Here is an 18260-nt window from a genome sequence, read left to right as displayed (position 1 = left end):
GTATTAATTAGTGGTTGAATTTTAATCCCTATTTACATTTGCCAGCTGTTTACCTTTGAGAGAAAAGTTAATTAGGTACGCAAGTCTTTTTCAGGTGTATTTTTTCTTAGGCTTTTTATAAAAAGATACAAAAAAGAAAAAACTGTATAAGGTTGGGCGAATGAATGGCCGTACTAGTCACCAGTTCCGAGTCTATTCGATTTTTGAGTATGAGGCCTTATGTTGGACAAAAGGGGGAGTATAAGGGACTCAAGATGGAGAAAACTTGCCTATGGTTACAAAGATATGGAATAAATTAACTGACGACAACCTGTGTGCCAAATGAACTTTTCTCTCAAAGTTTACACTGCTGGCAAATGTAAATAAGGATTAAAATTTAAAAACTAATTAATACAACTAAAGTAAAATCTGTGGAAAATTAACAATTAAATACCTTTTTCAGAAAATTTGTAAAGGACCTTTTTATTTCTAAAAAAAAAAATGGGTAATAGTTATTCGTCGGAGTGCAATGGGGTATAGTCGTTGCGCTGGGTATGCAGTAACAGATGCATGGCTATTCTCAATCCCGACTCTTGCGTCCTCGTTCGCGCACTCTGGGCAACGTGAGTAACCCATGTGCGAGATGCGGTAACCAATCCGAGTGGAGCCTTGGGTCACGGCAGAAAGAGAGGGAGCTTCGGTGGGGCCACTCCGACTTATTCGGTTTAAGGGCTCACTGAAGTCTGCAGCGTCTCTTCACCAGTAGGTGCGGCTGCAAGCGGGTCTCTGCTTGGAGCAAGCGGCTCGCTATATAATCGTGGATTTGGTTGCGAAACCGCCCCGTCCCAGCAAGGGGTTGTGCGCTGGGTTTGGGACCCGCCACGTAAAAACCACTTCCAGTGAAGAAGCAAGGCAAAGCCTCGGATGAGACCCCCCCTTATGATGACGACCACGGCAAACGTTTTAAGGACTACGATTTGAGGGCATGCACCTGGAATGTCCGGACCCTTAATGGGGAAGGTGCCTCTGCCCGGCTGGTTGATGTCCTCGTAAGGACAAAAGCTGACATCACCGCCATCCAAGAAATTCGATGGACGGGGCAAGGCAAGCAATGTCTGGGCCTTGCGACGTCTACTACAGCTGCCATGTAAAGGAGCGCAAATTTGGAGTTGGATTTGTGGTGGGAGAGAGACTCCGTCGCCGAGTATTGTTGTTCACCCCGGTGGACGAGCGTCTAGCCACAATCCGCATCAAAGCGAGATTCTTCAACATCTCGCTTATCTGCGCCCATGCCCGACGGAAGAGAAGGATGAGGCATCCAAGGATCTCTTCTATGAGCGCTTGGAGCGCACGTACGAGCGCTGCCCCCGTCATGATATCAAAATCGTGCTTGGCGACTTCAATGCCAGGGTGGGCAAGAAAGGGACTTTGGAACCACCGTCGGAAAATTCAGCCTCCACGACGAAACGTCCGACAACGGATTGAGGCTAATCGACTTCGCCGGGGCCCGAAACATGGTAGTATGCTGTACTAGGTTCAAGCATAAAAAGATACTTCAAGCTACGTGGCTGTCTCCGGATCGAAAAACCAGAAACCAAATCGATCATGTTGTGATAGACGGAAGGCACGCTTCCAGTGTTTTAGACGTACGCACACTCCGAGGCCCAAACATCGACTCGGACTATCTTGTTGCAGCCAAGATACGCCCCCGCCTCTGTGCAGCAAAAAATGTGCGCCCAAATACGCAAGGAAAGCTTAACGTCGAGCATATACGACATATGCGAGCAGTGGAACCACATTTTCCGCTCATTATGTACCGCCGCCGAAGAAGTAGTCGGATTTCAGCGAGCCCGAAAGAACAACTGGTACGATGAGGAGTGTCAGGAAGCTGCAGAGGAAAAAGATGCCGCCTACAGGCCCCCACTGCGATCGGGCGCAACGCGCGATATGTGGGACCGTTATTGGGATCTGAAGAGGGAAGCGAGACGTATTTGCCGCAATAAGAAGAGAGGCCGAAGTACGTGAGTGTGAAGAGCTTGAAATGCTGGCCGACAGGAAGAATGCCCGGCAATTTTACTAGAGAGTTAGGCGACTTACGCAAGGTTTCAAGACCGGGGCGTACTCTTGTAAGAACAATAATGGCGACCTAGTAACTGATGTCCAGAGCGTACTTAAATTATGGAGGGAACACATCCGCTCTACTAAATGGTAGCAGCACAGAAAGTTGTGGAGAAGAACCCGAGCCCGCAGTCGATGATGACAGAGGCGACGTTCCACCGCCTGACTATGACGAGGTGCGTATAGCAATAACGCGGCTGAAAAACAACAAAGCTGCTGGAGCTGACAGCCTGCCAACTGAGCTATTCAAGTACGGCGGCGAGGAGTTGATAAGGTGCATGCATCAACTTTTGTGCAGAATATGGTCAGATGAACGCATGCTCGACGACTGGAATTTAAGGGTGATCTGCCCAATCCACAAGAAAGGTGACCCGCCATTCGCGCCAACTACCGCGGGATGAGCCTGCTAAGCACAGGTTACAAGGTCTTATCGAGCGTATTGTGTGAAAGACTGAAGCCCACCGTCAATGAACTGATTGGGCCTTTTCAGTGTGGCTTTAGACCTGGCAAACCCACCATAGACCAGGTATTCACAATACGCCAAATCTTGGAAAAGACCCGCGAGAAAAGGATCGACACTCACCACCCATTTGTCGACTTTAAAGCCGCCTTTGACAGCACTAAAAGGAGTTGGCCATACGCCGCTATGTCTGAATTTGGCATCCCCTTGTAGTGCTTGTAACTTGTTAAATATATACTTGTTTAAATATACTTTGAATAACATTTAAGTTCAATTATTGTTCATAGCTTTTTATATTTTTTATTACACCGAATTGTTTAAACTGAATTAAATATAATTTCTTCGTTAAAACCAGTTTTATTTGTTAATTAATTTTTGAACTACAAATTGGCGATCCTGCGGGATAACAAATGAAAGAATCGAGCTAAGCTAAAAACAAAACTGTGACTAACAGCAGATTTTAAAATAAATTATTATTTGATAATTGCGTAGCAAATCGCACGACCAACAAAATCTGAAGTTACAAAAGCGAGCGGAGTACGATAGCCACAAGAAAAAATGAGTTATTAAACAGTAGCAGCTCTTAAAAGGAATAATAATAAAGTTCTAGCAGCATCTCCAGCGGCTATCAACAAAGGCGAAACTGTGTGCCAGTCACCGGTCATCAGTCATCACCACGACCACAACAAACAAGAAGTGCAGCCAGCGTTGCAATTACGATCAACCTTCAACAAACTAATAAACGACAGAAGCAGCTACGTACTACAAAAGTTATAATAGCAAGTATATATACATATATACATACATTTATTTATTTTAAAATTTATGTTTAAATTAATTTAAATATACACATACATATATATATACATACATCTATTTATTTTAAAGTTTATATAATTCCTGTATTGACAAGGGAAAATTCTATAAATTGGTCGATGAACTTCCTCTGGTCTTATTGGGTTTAAGGTCTTTATTCAAGGAAGATATTAAATCTACTGCAGCGGAATTAGTTTATGGACAAAATTTACGTTTACCAAATGAACTCGTAGTTCAATCCAAAGATAGTTTTAATGTTAATGAGTTTCTTTCAAAAATTAAACTTCAATTTCAAAGTTTTCATTCAGGCATATCGCATCACCAAAATTCAAATAAAATTTATATACCCAAAGATTTGCTATAATGCAAACAAGTTTTTGTGCGTGTCGACAGTAATAAGGGACTGCAATCTCCATGTGAAGGACCATATGAAGTCATTGAAAAACACCCAAAATATTTCAAAATACAGATACACAGCACGAATAGGAATAATCAATTGACAGAATTAAACCTGCATTTATAGAGGAAATTTTTAACAATATTCCAACAAAACCGAAAAAGCGAGTTACATTTGGTTTGATTTACATAATTTTAATGTTTGACTTTTTAGTGAAGGGGGAGTATATGTAGTGCTTGTAACTTGATAAATATATACTTGTTTAAATATACTTTGAATAACTTTTAAGTTAAATTATTGTTCATAGCTTTTTATATTTTTCAAAATGAAAATTTTATTATTCATTCAATTTTATTGCACCGAATTTTTTAAACTGAATTAAATATAATTTCTTCGTTAAAACCAGTTTTTATTGTTAATTAATTTTTGAACTACACCCTCAAAACTCATACGGCCGTATAAAATGACGTTGAGCAATACCACCAGCTCCGTCAGAATTGGGAAAGACCTCTCCGAGCCGTTCGCCACAAAACGGGGTTTCAGACAGGTCGACTCCCTTTCATGTGACTTCTTTAATCTGATGCTGGAGAAGATAATAAGAGCTGCAGAACTGAACCGCTCAGGAACAATTTACTACAAGAGCGTGCAATTGCTGGCTTATGCCGATGACATCGACATCATCGGTAACAAAAACCGCGAAGTCTGTTCTGCCTTTTCCAAGTTGGATAGGGAAGCAAAGCGAATGGGTCTGGTGGTAAACGAGGACAAGACGAAGTATCTTCTCTCGACCCATGAAGCCTTTAAGCTTTAAGAGTGGTTGTGGAAATGCAAACACAATTTTTCAATTTGACCCATGAAGCCGTGAGGCGAAACACATAAACAATTCTAGTAACAACCATCAGTGATCCCCGTGACGTCATGAAAAAATGTATCGTAAAAACCAAAAAATGGATCGAATGTATCTAAATTTTTTTTTTAAGTATCTACATAAGTATCAAGTTAGGAAATGTTGTTCAAAAAATGCTATTTGGTTTTATACCACTGCTTTTTGTTATTGTCAATAACCGAAAAATCATGTAATTCACATTCATACACATACATGTGGATGTTCATGAAGGAAAATATCCCAATAAACATTTTATTTAAAGCTCCTATTATGGTTCACAACTCAACGAAATGAGCGAAAAAATAAAGTATCTTCCAAAAATTTGCAAAAACACGTATCACTTTTGAGTATATGAATCAAAACGGCAGCACTGAACACCACCTTATATAAATTCGCCTTGATAGCAGTAATTAATTTCATTTAAAGAAATGGCGTACCCTGCGGCACCGCTAAAGCGTAGTGCATATTTTTAGGCGTAGTAATAATAATGGTAAGCAGTGCGCGCTTCCACTCCGCAAGGCCTGGGTTCAAGCCCTGGATAAAGCAGCATCGCAAAAAAATATAGAAAAAAGGTTTTTTTCTTAACAGCGGTCTCCCCTCGGCAGGCAATGGCAAACTTTCGAGTGAATTTCTGCCATGAAAAACGGCTTTTCATAAAAATACAATCGCCGTTCGGAGTCGGGTTAAAACTGTAGCTCCCTCCCCTCTGTTTGACAACATCAAGGCCCACGCCACAAATCGGAGTAAAAGCTCGCCCTAACACTAACAAATGTGTGAGCGCCTATCTATTATTATAAATAATGCGGTTGTTAAATATTTAACTACTTCCGGCAAGGTAGATCTCGAGACTAGTTTTGCATATTCAATGTTCTACCGACGAGATTGATGTCTAGACTAGTTTTGTATTCTACATATTTCTGCAGTAGAATTCTGACAATAGCTACGCTAAGTTTTCGTCGCCTAAATTCTCTAAATTGAAAGCAGTGGGGCATAAAAACATACAACATGGAAAAGTAACCAATTAAATGTGCAATCAGTCAAATCTGGCAGTTTGAGGGCCATTATACTAAATATTGCATGTTTTACAGCCGGTTTCACCAGCAATTTAAATGGAACATCCTTTTTATTTTCTGTCAACTTCCATATAAAATTCAAAAAATTAAAATCATTTTTCACTGAAACTGCTTTTGTGAAATTGGATTTTAGGCGCGCCTCTTATTCTTTTGGAGATTTTTGGCGATCAATATTACCGATAGCGAATGCTGAAATCCGGCTGCTGGACAAACAAAAAATCGAAATGATAAGAGTGTACTGATTTCAATCATAGCAAAATTATTTGGCGCAAGTAACATAAATTTTTTCTTTTTCATATTTTTCAGTCAGAAATTAAAACACAAAAACATATAAGTATATAATTTTAAATGGTATTTATTTAAAATTTGGTTTACAAAGTGTTAGGGTACTCTTTAGTACGTTGCCGGTCTATTTCGAGGTATTGCGTCTAAGGGGTGACCCGATCCAAAAAAAATTTGCACACACTTCTAGTCAAGGGTCTACACATTATTTTAACGCCCACTTTTGTAATTTTTGATTACTAATTTATTTACAAATTGGGTTTGAAATATGCCCTTTTTTGTAAAATTTGGAAATTAGCGCACATTTATAACTCCTTTTCTACTTAAAGCAGCCACTTCACCAATATATTTTTATATTCCCCTTCACTTCACACTTTACTCGATTAGTTATAACTTTCTTTATGACTTTAATATTAACCAAATCATTTAATAAAAGCACCTTCAAAATCACGCGTCTGACTTTGGTTGCCTATGCAAATTAAATGGCGGAGTTCAGCTGTCAAACTCCAAAATATGCAAAAGAATGAGAGACAAAAGAAGATAAGATATAACCCAGTAAGCGTTAAAAATATAAATCTTTCCATGGCAAATATTTATTTACTGTCCCTGTGGCTTCTTTCGGGTGTTGTGTATGGTTATATTTCTAAGTATAACGGTGTATTTCATTTTGTACGCGAAATTTATACGCATTATTTATTTCGATTGCTGCAAACATATTTTTGTGATTTTAAATGGCTGGTAAGTAATTTTCTTATATGAAAATTGTTCATAAATGCAATCCTTCTGCTTCTAGATGAACGTCCTTCCACAAGCGCCAGCGCAAGGAATTTGCTTAAAGGCGAGAATGGAATTTCGCTCGTTTGGTGATGGAATTGAGGACCCATGAGCAGGGGACTCAATTCGCGGAGGAGCACGGCTTGATCCCAACTACAAGACTGTACCCCTTTCATAAGGTGCCCATGTGTAGGCGAAATGGCGCCAAGTTTTTTGTTTTTATATGCCACCGTGGAAATTGTGCCAAAAGGCCCGTACATCGGTAGCTAAAGGAACGTGGTTCGAGGACGTCCGGCTAAGCGTATCCCACGTGTACTACCTGATGTACTGCTTCGTTGAAAACTTTAGCCACGAAATGGTTCTACGCCAGACCTCCTAAAAGAAGAATAAACTCTCTCATCTGCGACTATCACAGACTGGTATAGTTATTGTCGAGAAGCCATGGTAATATACCAGTTAGATCACCAACAAGCCATCGGAAAAATTGGTGGTCCGGGGAAGATAGTCCAGATTGACGAGAGTAAGTTTGGAAAGCGGAAGTTCAATAAAGGTAATTTTTGTTCTATTGTTGTGTTATAATTTTAATTTTCCCTTTTCTATTGTCAGGCAGGCGAGTGGAGGGTCACTGGGTCCTGGGCATGATCCAGGCAGTGAGGATCTACGCTTTGAAGTATGTCCTGATAACTGCAGATCAGCGGATATTCTCATTCCGCTGATCAAGAAGCATGTGGCCGAAGGGTCGATTATAAGGACGGATTTCTGGCGAGCATATGATTGCCTTTCTGATAATGTTTTCACCAATCAGAAAGTCAATCATAGTGACGCCATTAATCCGCTTATCGCGGAAGACGGGACCCACACACAAAGAATTGAATCGCAATGGAGGGTGGTGAAACGCTTCTTCTCTACGCGAAATTACAACCACACCGGTAATTTCGCTGATGTGGTGGTCGAGTACCTGTGGAGGCGTAATATTATAAAGGCCAAAAAGGACATGTTTTTGGCATAATAGAGGCCATTAATTATGTCTATGAGTTAGAATTGAAAAAATAAATATATTCTACTCTATTTATTATTTTACTTCTTTGGACGCCCCTCTTCGCGGCCTACGCAGAAAGGTGCTCTCTGCAAAAGGTGTCCAGCTCCTTTTCTTCGCAAAACAGAAAGAGAATTCTACTTTGTGAGGGTTATAATCCCTAAGTGCGGCCGAAGGCCGCCTACGCAGGAAGGTGTTCTCTGCGAAAGGTGTTCAGCCCTCCTTCTTTCGCCTTTTCGTAAAGTGGGGACTGTCCCCTTTCAAATGGGGGGTTTAGGGGTTTAATTTTCGAGCGAAGTGAAAACACACTAAAAGTGAAGTGTTTCGGAGTGACTTGGGAGGAAAAGTGAAGTGATTATCGAAGTGACGACTTTCATGCACAATTAGGGGTGTGGGGTTTTTCGATTAGGTTATTTATCACCTGACTGGTTAATCGAATATATTTTTTTTATCACAATAAAAGGAGCCTTTAACCTTTATTAATTTATAATTTATTGTGTTTCTCTGCAAATTTAGTGCTGGAATATCTTTAAAATCACAATATCTGACACGTTGAGGAAATAAAATCCAAAATTACAGTTCACTGATGATATTAACACTAAAATATAATTAATCGATTATCGATTCACAGCAACAAAGTCATCCCCAGATACACAGCAACAACGTCATCACGAGATTCACTTAAATGTTTAATTTTTTTCTGTAAAATTGAAGATGTATGTAAACTAAAATGTAATGGTTATTTTCCTCAAATATTTACTAAATAATTATGAAACTTTATCCACCCATTCATTTCTGAGCATTTTACGACTATATATAAGTAGTACACTTGCAAACAGCGTTATGTGATTTTATAATAGTAAGCCATCATTGTCTACAACAACAAGTAACATCCAAATTGTATATTTCTTGTTATTATCTGAAAATTTGGATAAATAAGAACCTAATAACATTAAAAATCAAAATCGCAGTGTGGTAGTTTTTGCAAATTTTATATATAGAAATTAAATATAGCGAGTTTTGAAACAGTAAGTTTATATAGCCAGCGTTTTTAAGCTTTTCGCGTTCTCTCTTCCATGAAGGTTGTTCTGCTTCTTTTTTAAGGCGTCTTCCACTAGGCACAGAAACTACCACGTTTTCTTGCAGTTTTCTAAGTTCATCAGAAGATGGAAACTTTTGAACTTGTATAATGTATAAATCAGGGTTCGTATTTGCACACACATGCGCAGCACATCCTAACATTTTACGCTCACACACGTGTGCTGTGCATATAAAAAATTAAAAACTTGCTCACATCACATGTGTGTGCCGTTTGGTAAAAAGCTCGGGCACATGTGTGTACTTTATTTTTATTAATATAAAGCACACGCACATGTGTGTGCTTTGCGTAGAGAAACTTATACACTTCGAATTCTAACTCAAATCTTAAATTAATTTTTTAATGTTTTCTGTCATATAAAAAACAAACAACATCTCACTTTTTATTGAATTGTCTTTCAAAAAAATAACGTTTAATAAACAAACTCTTAAGAATATATCGAGCCCTAGCCGCCAAAATAACGTAAGCGACAGAAATGCATCTAGATGCTCTAGGAATATTTCTGCATCAAAAAGAAAATTTTGAAAAAAGTGTTGCTTACGTTATTTTGGCGGTTAGGGCTCGATATTACGTGCATGTGAATGGGCTGGAATTTGTACAAAAATCGGCTCACACACATGTGCATGTGCTTAATAACAAACAGCACACACTTTTCTGTGAGTAGAGTTTGTTTTCCACTTATGCACACACATGTGTATGAGCAGTGAGTGCAAGTTGAATGTTTCTGGCGTGTGTGTGAGCAGAGCATGTGTGTGCAAATACGAACCCTGGTATAAATAAGTAGAATAAATATTATAGCGTCTTTTGAAAGTGTATATATACATACAGTAAGTATTATAGCGACTTTTGCTAGAGTAGCTAACATTTGATGTTATTTTTTTATAATATATAAGGATTTTGCACTGTATTGTAAGTGGACATGAAACTACTGGCACGTTAACCACCAAAACCTAAAAAGAAAGAAATTTACATAGCGCACTTTGCAAGTGGACTATTCATATGTAAAATGAAAATCAAAATGATTTATTCCAAATAACCGATGCCAGATCGAAGATTTAGTAGGCTTCTTTTGAGTAGCTTTTTGCGAACAGTTTCTTTGCCATACTTACCATTAAACAAGAATTTTAGCAAAATATTGTTGATTTTGGTTAAATAAATCATATATTTCAAAGAAATTTTTATTTATTTTCAAGTGAAATCAAACTTGTGGAAAGCGAAGTAAAACGAAGTAAAATTAAGTGACGAAGTGAAAAACTTCAATTGAAGTGACAGCGGCAGCAGTCAGACAGCCTCGTTTTTTGGCTTGAGATTGGCACGTCATCTGCGTGATTTAAAACACACATATGTTTTTTCCGAAAAAGTTAAATTGTCACTTATTAAGTTATTAAGAATTAATAAACGTTCTTGAATTAAACGTACACATTGTTTTGCGTTAGTACTTGGCACACTCGGTAGATCGTAACAAAGTGGCGACGAGGACAGTGGTTCCGCAAATTAAAAACAAGTGCGTGTAATACAAATAAATGTGGCACAAAATAACTAAGTCATGCAACTTTTGCAAATGCAGAGTAAAATTCTGGGGCAACTGGCATTAAAATCAGAGCAGCCAGTGGAGAATTCCAAGAATTCAAGAGAACAGTTGATGTAGTCATTGGCAAACAGTATAACGGTATTCTGCTGACGCCACAAGCACACTTATATTTGACACGTGGTATGCATGAAGACATTTTCTTCGTAGATGGCAAAGAATTGGATGACACATCATGCGTTCGACTTTTAATGAGAAAGTTAAATCCAATCGCGTATAATAAGTATGCAACATACATTTTACCAAAGAATCCTCGATATTTTAACTTCAGTGAGACAGTTGTTGTTGTTGTAGTAGCGGCTACTAAGCTCCGTTTGGGTCGGTTCATCCATTAACGTTGTCGTCTATTTCAGCTAGGGGGAGGCCCAGGAAGTGTGCGACTTCCACAGGGGCTTTCCATAGGGACAGGGCGTCAGCTGAGTGGGGTTCTCAGGGCATGTGAAGAGGTGCCGGGAGTAATGTGGCGACTCGTCCACATGCCGGGCATTAGTTCGGCACATCTTCGTTGATTCTACTCAAGTAGCTGCCTGCTGCAATAGCCAGAGCGAAGTTGGGCTATTGTAGTGCGGGTCTCCCGAGGCAGACAAAGTTCTGTCCCGTCCACGTCCGGTGGTTGTGTGGCTAGAACGGCATTCGCAGGGCGGGAGTCTACATAACTTGAGACTGATTCCCTGTGAATGCCGTTCAGGGCCTGTCGGTAGTTTGACGGGACCAGGGGTGGTTTGATAAACCTCTGGACTTCGTCCGTCAGTTCGTAAAGATGCCTCCTGACGTGCCTTGGCGAGGGCTCTTCCACGAGCAGCTGTCCGCTGGTATGGCCACGTCTGTGGCTCCCAGCTAGGAACTGCTTGCAGAGCATTATGTTATGCTCCTTGACTGGCAGCATCTCGGCCTCGTCATGTAGGTGGTGTTGGGGCGTCATCAGCGACAGGATGCCTCGCTGTTCGTAATGCCGTGTTTTGGCAAGTCTGTAGCTTCATCCACTGCGTCCTGCTAGTCCCCGGCGACCATACCGGCGCTGCAGGGTTTAGAACCGGCCGGCCAATTGCCTTGTATGTTGCCAACAACGTTTCTTTATCTTTGCCCCGAGTGCTGCCAGCCAGCGACTTGAGGACATTGTTGCGGCTCTGTAACAATTGCGGTTGTATGCGCCGAGAAGGAGAGCAGACTGTCGAAGGTAACTCCCGAGGATTTTCGGGTTATTCACCGTCGGTATTGTTACGCCATCGACGTGAATACCCAGTTGCAGTTTGACCTCCTTCGTCCAGGTGGTGAAAAGAGTTGCCGAGGATTTCGCAGGGGATAGGGCAAGGCTCCTTGCAGTGAAGATGCGATAAAGTTCGGCGAGATAACCGTTTACTTTCGAGCACAAGTCATCAATTCCATTCCCAGACGCCATGATCGAACAATCGTTACCATAGGGGACAATATTAAAACCCTCTGGTGGTTGAGGAAGCTTTGAGATGTAATAATTAAACAGTAGCGGGGACAGGACACCACCCCGTGGTACCCCCCCTGTTTAATTTTACGTGGCTTGCTAGTTTTGTCTCTGAAAATTACTGACGAGTGTCGACCACTCAGGTAATTCACCGACCACCGTTTGAGTCCCTGTGGGAGTGAGGAGGCCTCTATATCTTCTAGTAGCGTTTAATGACTGACAGTTTCGAAAGCCTTGGACAGGTCGAATGCTACTAGAATAGTTCTCTCACAGGGGCGGGCTCGGATTAGTCCACGAGTTATCTGAGTGTTTATGGCGTCAAGTGCTGTTGTTGTGCTATACACTTTACGGAAGCCATGCTGATGCTTCGCTGGGGTCAGGTGGTTCGTAAAATACGGGAGCAGCAGGGCCTCGAGTATCTTCGCTACCGGGAAAAGGAGGGTTAAGAAAAGGAGGGCGATAAGACTCTCCTTTGTTGGCTGGTTTCCCCGGTTTGAGCAGTGGGACCCCTCTCCCCATTTTCCAGATGTCTGGAATGACGAGAGTGGCCATAGCCAGGTTGAGGACCTCCGTTAGGTATGCTACTCCAGCAGGACCCAAATTTTTCAGCATCAACATGCATATTCCGTTGTTGTTGTTGTTGTAGCGGCTACAACAACCCCGCCCAGGACGCTATCTCAGTCGTTGTCGTCAAGATCCACTAACGGCAACCCTAGGAAGCGTGCAGCTTCTGTGGGGTTGGTCCACAGGGACAAGGCCGTTAGGGTTGTCGGGTTTTCCGGGCATGCGAAGAGATGTTTCGAGTCATGTGGGGTCTCTCCGCATGCCGGACACTCATTCGGCACATCCTCATTCAATCTACTCAGGTAGGAGTATGCATATTCCGTCGGGTCCAATGGCTCCGTCGGGTCCGACGAAGCGTGGTCACCAAAGTCTATCTCGACTCTATCGTCACGCTTCGTCGGGTTGGACAAAAACCTCACGGTTGACCAAAGCTTGCTCACACCAGAGGCGAAGAAACATCCGTGAAGCCTTTCCAGTCACCGTTGGAAAAGTTGACATAAGTCCGGTGATCCACGGAAGCAAAGTCGGCAGGTTTATCAATCGAGATGACTATGGGCCGATGGTCTGATGCTAGGGTCAGCATAGGTCGCCATAATACGCTGCTTATCAGACCAGCGCTGACAATTGTTGGATCTGGCGAGTTGCAGCAGCTGCCCATAATCCTGGTGGGTGCGTCGTCCTTCATTGTGAATGTCGAATCGTCAATCTGCTCAGCCAGATGTATTCCCCTAGGATCATTTGACAGGGTCGAGTGCCAAAGATCGTGGTGCGCGTTAAAGTCACCAACTACCATACGGTTTTCACCTCTGAGTTGCGCATCTATTTCAGGGTGATATCCTGCCGGGCAGCTGGTGACAGGGGGTATGTATACGTTAAATATTTCGAGGTCAACATCGCCTGACCGGATAGCAATACCCTGACATTCTAGGATGGTATCCCTGCTGTCTATGTCTGCTTCAATAAGACGATACTGCACGGTGTGGTGCGTGATGAACGCTAAACCTCTACCATTATCTCGCTCGCGATCTCGTCGGTATACGTTGTATCCTGCGCAATTCAACAGGGTTGAATTGCCTTGCAACTTCGTCTCTTGGAGCGCAGCTTCCCATAAAGATAGTTATCTCCTCGATCTTGCTCTGGAGTCCGTTACAGTTAAATTGTAGCACCTTTGTATGCCTTGGGAGACCGATTGTAATGTGTGGTGTCAAAGAGTTGTGTTGCCTGCCGGCCCCCAGCTGTACGTGCTGCAAAAGGGGGTGCTGCCTTGTGGTGGTGGTTGGCGGCGTCGCGGGGGAGGGATGCGACTGGGCAGCACAGCAGGAGCCCACATAGTCACTCGTCCAATCTCGCGTGTTGCGAAGTCCTGAGCACGGCTAAAAGTGGCATCAGCCGAGGCAGGAGTTGCACTTGACTGATGTCACGTTACGGTATATTCTGGACTGACAAACAGAGCAGATTTTCGGAGGGACTAGGAGTTGCCAGCGGCGGTGTGTGGGTGCTATTGTGTTTGTTTGTGTGTCTATTGTTGTGTTGTGTTGGGGTGTGGGTGTGTTGATTGTGTGCTGCCCAGGCGGGTGGTGGTTTGCCGTGGAGGCGGTCCGGTTGGCACAGCATGGGGCCACGAACGACGGTCCATTCCCACGACAGCCGGTTCTACGTACCGGAATGACTCGGGTTTTACCCGACCAAGGGCTGTTGTTTCGGCGATCTAACCCCGTTTAGGTCGGCGAAGTATCTTAGAAGTTGTTCGTCCATAGGGCTACATTCGCTACGTTTTCTCCTACTCAAGGCTGGCATCGAGTCAAACCCAGGGCCATAAACCTACACCTGCTGTGTATGCCAGAGACGACTACACCACAACTCCACCTCTGTCAAGTGCAATGCTTGTGAGGGGTGGTGTCACCTCAGAGTCTGCTCAGGACTACGGACACATCGGCAGTGGACCACGTCGTATGTGGCCCCCCGCTACTCAAACAGAGCAGCCTCCACGGCTAACCTCAGTCCACCAGAGCAGCCTCACACAGTCACCATAGCACAACAACATAATAACACCACAGACCATACCACAGCCACGACAGACAATAGAACACACACAGCCGCACCACCACCCACACGCCACCGTCAACAACTCCTGGTTCCTCCTACAATCTGCACGGTATGCCAGACCAGGATATTCCGTAATGTGACATCAGTCAAGTGCAACACCTGCCTTGGCTGGTGCCACTTTAGGGCATGCTCAGGTCTGCGTAGTACGCGAGACTGAACGAGGAACTTCGAGGGCCCGTGTTGCGCGGCTCGCTCGCAGACCCCAACTGCGACGCCACAGGGCGGCAACGCAACCATCAAAGCAGCGCACACAGCCAACGGCAGTAAGAACACACACATCCCTTACACCCCACATCACAGCACGTCTCCCGAACCACATGAAGCTCCTTCAATTTAACTGTAACGGGCTACAAAGCAAGATTGAGGAGATAACCGTCTTTATGTGTCGGCATGGTATATCGATAGCTGCGGTCCAAGATACGAAGTTGCACAGCAATGCAACATTGTTGAATTGTGCCGGGTACAACGAGCACCGTCGAGATCGCGAGCGAGATAATGGTGGTGGCTTAGCGTTCATCACACACCACACCGTGCAGTATCGTCTTATCGAAGCAGACATCGACCGTAGGGATACCACCCTAGAATGTCAGGGCATCGCTATCCGGTCAGGCGATGTTGAGCTCGAAATATTTACATACCCCCTGTCACCTGCTGCCCGGCAGGATATCACCCTGATATAGCTGCGCTCCTCAGAGGTGAAAACCGTATGGTAGTAGGTGACTTTAATGCGCATCACGATCTTTGGCATTCAAGCCTGTCAAACGACCGTAGGGGAACAGAACTGGCTGAGAAGATAGACGACTCGACATTCTGCACAATGAACGACGACGCACCCACCAGGATTATGGGTAACTGCAGCAGCTCGCCAGACATCACCATAGTCAGCGCTGGTCTGATAAACAGCATAACATGGCGACCTATGCTAACCTTAGCATCAGACCATCTACCCATAGTCATCTCGATAGATAAACCAACCGACTTTGCCTCCGCTAAACACCGGACCTATATCAACTTCTCTAAAGGTGATTGGAAAGGTTACGCGGAGTTTACTGAAAACACCTTCACTGCGCTTCCCACACCAACCGACGTCCATCTCGGTGAACGTAAGTTCCGCAGGGCTGTCACTGCTGCTGCAGCTAGCTCGATGAGCGTGACAGCCTTCGTCAGGCCGATCCCGGAGATCCCCGTATTAGGGATCTCAACGCGGAGATTCGGCAACTAGTAAACGTACATAAGCGGAAGAAGTGGGAGGAGCATCTGAAGACCTGTAACTTCACCTCTGGTGTGAGTAAGCTTTGGTCAACCGTGAGGTCACTGTCCAATCCGACGAAGCACGACGACAGAGTCGAAATTTCTTTCGGCGACCATGCTTCGTCGGACCCGCAGCGATGCGCGAGCTATTTTAGCCGGCAGTTCATACTGCATCCTCCGGTGGACAAAGCCACGCGTCGAGTGACCAGAAGGCTGCACAAACTGCCCACAACTTGTGCCCACCTTGCTTTCACTTGCGGTGAAGTTCAGGTGACCATCGGGAAGGCGAAAGCCTCCAAAGCCATGGGTCCCTACTGACTATGCATGCTGATGCTGAAAAATTTGGGTCCTGCGGGGGTAGCGTACCTAACGGAGGTCCTCAATTTGTCCAAGGCCACTCTCATCATCCCAGACATCTGGAAGGTGGGGAGAGTGGTCCCACTGCTCAAACCGGGGAAACCCGCCAACATAGGAGATTTTTATGGTCCGATAACACTCCTTTCCCCGGTAGCGAAGACACTCGAGGCCTTGCTACTCCCGTACTTCACAAACCACTTGACCCCAGCGAAGCATCAGCATGGTTTCCGTAAAGTGCACAGTACAACAACAGCACTTAACGCCATAAACACTCAGATAACTCGTGGCCTTACCTGTAAACGTCCCTGTAAGAGAACGACTCTAGTAGCGTTGGACCTGTCCAAGGCTTTTGACACTGTCAGCCATTCCACGCTACTAGAAGATATAGAGGCTTCCTCTCTCCCTTAGAGGCTCAAACGGTGGTCGACAAATTATCTGAGTGGTCGACACTCGTCGGTAATGTTTAGAGACAAATCGAGCAAACTTAGAAAAATAAAACAGGGGGTTCCACAGGGTGGTGTCCTTTCCCCACTACTGTTTAACTTTTACATTTCAAAGCTCCCTCAACCACCAGACGGAGTCTCGATTGTCTCTTACGCCGACGATTGCACGATCATGGCGACTGGGAATGGAATTGATGACTTGTGTTCGAAAGTAAACGGATATCTCTCTGACCTTTCTCGCTTCTTCACTGCAAAGTGTCTAGCCCTCTCCCCTACGAAATCCTCTGCGACCCTGTTCACAACCTGGATGAAGGAGGTCAGGCTACCGCTAGGAATTCACGTCGATGATACACCAATTCCGACGGTGAATAATCCTAAAATACTCGGAGTAACATTCGACAGCCTGCTCTCCTTTTCTGCGCACACAACCGCTATTGTCAATAAAGTACAGAGCCGCAACAAGGTCCTCAAGTCGCTAGCCGGCAGTACTTGGGGCAAAGACAAAGAAACGTTGCTGGCAACATACAAGGCAATAGGCCGGCCGGTTTTAAACTACGCAGCACCAGCCGGGGACTAGTAGGACGCAGTGGACGAAGCTACATACGGTACAAAATACAGCACTTAGGACAGCGATAGGATGCCTCCTGATGTCACCAGAACACCACCTCCACGATGCTCCACGAAAATGCTCCTAATTAGGGAGCACAACACGATGCTCTGCAAGCAGTTTCTTGTTGGGAGCCACAGATGTGGCCACCCAAATAGACAGCTGCTTGCAGAGGAGCCCTCGCCGAGGCACGTCAGCAGGCATCCATATGAACTGACGGACGAAGTCCAGAGGTTCATTAAGCAGCCTCTGGACGCGTCAGCTCATAGACAGGCCCTGAACGGCATTCATAGGGACGCAGTCTCGAGTTATGTAGACTCAAAACCTGTGAATGCCGTTCTAGGCACACAAACATCGGACATTGACATGACGGAGCTCCATCTGCCTCGGGAGACCATAACGACAATAGCCCAACTTCGCTCTCGAACTCGAAACATCTCTTCGCATGCCCGGAAAACCCCACAACCCTAACGGCGTCGTCCCTATGGACTGACCCATAGAGGCTGCACGCTTCTTGGGGCTGCCGTTAGTGGAACTCGACGACAACGACTGAGATATCAGCCGATCTGGGCGGGGCTGTTGTAGCCGCTACAACAACAACAACAACGACGTGGTCCATTGCCGGTGCGTACATAGGCCCGAGCAGTTATGGAGGTGACTCCACCCGTCACAGGCATTACACCTGACCGAGGTGGAGTTTGTACGCATACGCAGCAGGTGTAAATTTCTGGCCCAGGGTTAGACTCTATACCAGCCCTGAGCAGAAGGGTACGGAGAAGATGTAGCCCTAGCATCGAGCAACGTTTGATGGATTTCGCCGACCTAAACGGGGTTAGATCGCCGAAACAACAGCCCTTGGTCGGGTAAAACCCGAGTCGTGGGAATGTCAGTAAGACAGTCGTTAAGCTTGGAGAGATGTTCGGTGCAAATGAATCGCTTTTCAGCTTGCAGTACAAATCAGTTAGAATCAACGGGAGGACCTGGTA

This window comes from Rhagoletis pomonella, unplaced genomic scaffold, assembly GCF_013731165.1.
Source record: "Rhagoletis pomonella isolate Grant_MI unplaced genomic scaffold, Rhpom_1.0 Rhpom_scaffold_00001, whole genome shotgun sequence".
Classification (NCBI taxonomy): domain Eukaryota; kingdom Metazoa; phylum Arthropoda; class Insecta; order Diptera; family Tephritidae; genus Rhagoletis; species Rhagoletis pomonella.
Note: the sequence above shows the minus strand (reverse complement) of the source record.